At 37.5% G+C, this 5,000-nt stretch overlaps 1 protein-coding gene across 2 annotated transcripts in view; it reads left to right on the top strand.

Annotated features, from left to right (window-relative positions):
- LOC125645688 (general transcription factor 3C polypeptide 2-like) overlaps positions 1-5,000 on the top strand; it is an 86,128-nt gene that overhangs the window by 50,262 nt on the left and 30,866 nt on the right. The window lies entirely within an intron of this gene.

Here is a 5,000-nt window from a genome sequence, read left to right as displayed (position 1 = left end):
CAAAAGTTTTACATGCAAATATATAGGAAATATATTTTAAAATCTTCTCCAGAACAGGACCAGTTAATTTCAATATGCAAGCATCTGTAGGTAAGTGCATATTCAAGTTCAAATTGTGGCCATCTGAAGTAGGTTTACATGGGAATATGTTGGGAACATGTTGAAAAATCTTCATCTCAACAACAGCAGGGCTGATTAGTCATACTGATATGGAAGTATCTTGAGTAGTTCATATTCAAGTTTGTTCAATTCAGGGGCCCTGGAGGTAGGTTTGGGCCACAATAGAACATAAAAGCCTTATATTGGAATATATAGGAAATTTAAACAAATTTCTTTTGAAGAGTAGTGGGGCCACACCAGATCAGATTTAAATGCAAATGTTCCCAGGTTGTGTGGATTCCAGGTTTTTGTTATGCCCTTGTGACTGTAGTCGGTAACCACACTAAATCAGATCCAAATGTTCCCAGGTTGTGTGGATTCAATTCAGGTTTTTTTTAATGCCCCTGCCACCATAGTTGGGGGCATATTGTTTTTTTGTCCCATCTATCTGTCTAAAACTATAACCTTGCTCATAACTTTTGAATAATGAGGGAGAGGGCTCTCATATTTCATATGCACATTCCTTGTGACAAGAACTTATTTTGGTGACTTTGACCTTGGAGTTTGACCCACTTTTAAGAAAACATAACCTTTTCTATATCTCCTGAACTATCTAAGGTAGGGCTTTCATTATTTGCATATAGATTCTTCATGGTAAGGTCATACATTTCATACATGATCTTTGACCTTGTAAACTTGGCCTTGGAGTTTGACCTATTTTAAGAAAATGTAACCGATGAATATCTCCTGAACTATTTATGGTAGGGCTTTCATTTTGTGTATAGATTCTTTATAGGAAGACTTTTTATTTCATGCAATGTTGTTTCACCTTGTGAACTTGACCTTCTCCAGAACAGCAAGGTCGTGTTAGTCACATTGGTGTTGAAGCATATCTCTGTGTCATGTGACTTCAAGTTTGGTTATGTTGTGACCCTTTGGGGCTCTAGGTTGTGGCCACAATAGGGGTCATAATTTTTTTATGGGAATAAAGATTTTTGAAAAAAATGTTTTAAAAATCACAACAGCTGAACAAAAGCAGGAGGCCGTTTCACTAACCAATTGTAGATCATAAACATACAATTACATGTACATTTATGATCACTTTGATGTGCACGTCCACAAGCATTTCACGAAATCTGTCTTAGTCTGATTTTTTAGGAGTCCGACTCTTCTTGCTGCGGAAGTATAGATTGCTAAAAAATTTCCTAGACTGACTTTTCCAAAAAAAATTACCGTCTTGAGTATTGATACAATTTTCAATGCATTCTAACAAGGAATATCAAAAGGAGTAAATTTCGTCTTATTTGATGACTTTAGTCGAAGAATATTCGATTATTTTAATTTTTTTTAACCACTAGCTGTTATGGTGATGTTCCTTTGTACATTGTATGTAAAGGATATAAGCCAAAAACTGTCCATTCTGTGAGAGAAAGAACTGATCGAGGCCTTTAGGGCAGTTTGAGGCTTATATATCCTACTTAAAACATTACATCTTTTGTTCTAAGAATGGACAGTCTCAGGTAAACCCATTGACAATGATAATTATGAATAAAGCTATTTTTGAATAGTCTGACAATATAACCAGTCTTGCATAGAAGTCTGTTTCTTTTGTTCACTTATTGGACAGTGTCAGTTAAGTTATCTTGTACTGCAGGTTTTATATTCACTCTGTAGTACATAGTCATATCAACATGTCGTCCTCTGATGGGGAGAGCATTTTCATTGCACAATCAAAATTTAAGGATTTTAATGAAAGTACTGCGAATATTATCTTAATGATCGAGTGTTATATTCTGGGTATGGAGGTTGAGAAAGTTATGGAGCCAAATTTTGATCTGAAAAGCATTGTGTTTTCGAATATTTGGACGAGAAAATTATTAATGCCAGCCAAAGAACCCAATATACTCATCTCCTGAAATGAAATGATTCATGAAAGCGAAAATAATGATTCAGAATTAATAAAAAAAAAAAAAAACATAAAAAAAGTTTCGGAATTTATGTGCCTCTGGATTCAGCGAAATTCAAATACAGCATGGAATTATGTCTTTCAAATTGAAGTTTTGATGCGATATAATAATGGCTAGTGGAATTTTAAAAATTGTGAATCTGAAAGTTGGAGCAAGAGAATTCTACTAAGGGGAAATATCGTTTTAAGTGTTTCAGTGATTTTTAGCTCACCTGAGCTGAAAGCTCAAGTGAGCTTTTCTGATCACCCGTATTCCGGCGTCCGTCCGTCCGTCTGTAAACTTTTCACATTTTCAACTTCTTCTCAACAACCACTGGGCCAATTTCAACCAAAGTTGGCACAAAACATCCTTAGGTAAAGGGAATTCTAAATTGTTAAAATAAAGGGCCAGGCCACCTTCCAAGGGGAGATAATCAAGAAAAGGTAAAAATAAGGTAGGGTCATTAAAAAATCTTCTTCTCAAGAACCACTGGGCCAGAAAAGATAAGCTTTATTAGGTAGTGCAGATTCTAAATTGTTAAAATCATGGCCCCCGGGGGTCGGATGGGGCCACAATAGGGGGTCAAAGTTTTACATACAAATATATAGGGAAAATCTTTAAAAATCTTCTTCTCAAGAACCACTGAGCCAGAAAAGCTGAGATTTATATGAAAGCTTCCTTATATAATACAAATTCTAAATTGTTAAAATCATGGCCCCCGGGGGTCGGATGGGGCCACAATAGGGGATCAAAGTTTTACATACAAATATATAGGGAAAATCTTTAAAAATCTTCTTCTCAAGAACCATTGGGCCAAAGAAGTTCATATTTACATGAAAGCTTTCTGACATAGTGTAGATTCAAGTTTGCAAAAACCATGGCCTCCAGGGGTAGGTTTGGGGCCATAATAGGGACTACGGTTTTACATGCAAATAGATATGGAAAATCTTCTGATATGGACCAAGGTGACTCAGGTGAGCGATGTGGCCCATGGGCCTCTTGTTCCGATATCTGTGTTGATTCTTACCTGTAGGGAATCTAAAATTAAATCTGTGTCTCTTTGACGAATGTATTGTTAGCTCACCTGAACCGAAGGTTCAAGTGAGCTATTCTGATCACATTTTGTCCGGCGTCCGTCTGTCTGTCTGTACGTCTGTCCGTCTGTCTGTAAACTTTTCACATTTTCGACTTCTTCTCCAGAACCACTGGGCCAATTTCAACCTAACTTGGCCAAAAGCATCCTTGGATGAAGGGCTTTCAAGTTTGTTCAAATGAAGGGCCATGTCCCTTTCAAAGGGGAGATAATCACAAAAATGCAAAAATAGGGTGGGGTCATTTAAAAATCTTCTTCTCAAGAACCGCTGGGCCAGAAGAGCTGAAATTTACCTGAAAGCTTCCTGACATATTGCAGATTCAAGTTTGTTCAAATCATGGCCCCCGGGGATAGGATGGGGCCCCAAGGGGGGATCAAAGTTTTGCACACAAATATATAGGGAAAAACTTTAAAAATCTTCTTCTCAAGAACCACTAAGCCAGAAAAGCTGATTTTTACATGAAAACTTTCTGACATAGTGCAGATTCAAGTTTGTTCAAGTCATGGCCCCCGGGGATAAGATGGGGCCCCAAGGGGGGATCAAAGTTTTACACACAAATATATAGGGAAAAACTTTAAAAATCTTCTTCTCAAGAACCACTAAGCCAGAAAAGCTGAGATTTACATGAAAGCTTCCTGACATAATGCAGATTCAAGTTTGTGCAAATCATGGGCTCCGGGGGTTGGATGGGGCCACAATAGGGGATCAAAGTTTTACATACAAATATATAGGAAAAATCTTCTTCTCAAGAACCACTGAGCCAGAAAAGCTGATTTTTACATGAAAACTTTCTGACATAGTGCAGATTCAAGTTTCTTCAAATCATGGGCTCCGGGAGGTAGGATGGGGCCACAAGGGGGATCAAAGTTTTACATACAAATATATAGTTAAAATCTTTTTCTCAATAACCACTGAGTCAGAAAAGCTGATGTTTACAAGAAAACTTTCTGACATAGTGCAGATTCAAGTTTGTTCAAATCATGGTCCCCGGGGGGTAGGATGGGGCCACAAGTGGGGGGGGGGGGGGTGTCAAAGTTTTACATACAAATATAGAAAAAAGCTTTAAAAGAACCATTGGGCCAAAGAAGTTGACATTTACATGAAAGCTTTCTGACATAGTGTAGATTCAAGTTTGCAAAGGGTAGTTTGGGCCATAATAGGGACCAAGGTTTTACATGCAAATATATATGGAAAGTCTTCAGATATGGGCCAAGGTGACTCAGGTGAGCGATGTGGCCCATGGGCCTCTTGTTTTTCTCTTATTTTCAGCCTACCTGTAGACGTCTAATAAGTTATTGTGTTTACCTGGCACTGTCCAATAAGTTGACAATTACTGTCCATTATTTTTAAGAACAGACAGTATATCTGTCCTTTCTTAAAAATAATGGACAGCAATTGTCAACTTATTAGACACCTACAGGTAACCTTTTCCCTATAAGTGGACTTTCTTCTATATAAAAGCCTAAAAAGATAAAGGATTGCGTAACAAAAATGTTTTAAATACATATATTGAACTCGCATATTGATGTGCCTTAATTTAACAACAGATACACGTAATACAAGCTATTTCAAGGTATATTGATTTTGTATATTATTTAACTTCCCTTTTGAGAATATTTCACTCAGATGGAGACGTCATTATTGCCGATGAAAGGCTGCAAAATTTAGGGCTATATACTTGGCACTTACGGTCTTTGAGCAGGGAGGGATCTTTTTTCGTGCCACTCTTGGCCTCGGTTTTTACAGTCTCATCTGAAGGACCGCCCCATTTAGTCGCCTCTTACGACAAGCAAGGGGAACAAAGGATGTATTCTAACCTGGATACTCCATGGGATATTGAATCCAAAATCAATGTTATAAA

This window comes from Ostrea edulis, chromosome 6 (genome assembly GCF_947568905.1).
Source record: "Ostrea edulis chromosome 6, xbOstEdul1.1, whole genome shotgun sequence".
In the NCBI taxonomy this organism is placed as follows: Eukaryota; Metazoa; Mollusca; class Bivalvia; order Ostreida; family Ostreidae; genus Ostrea; species Ostrea edulis.
The sequence above is the reverse complement of the archived record's forward strand: the minus strand, read 5'-3'. Positions and strand labels throughout refer to the sequence as shown.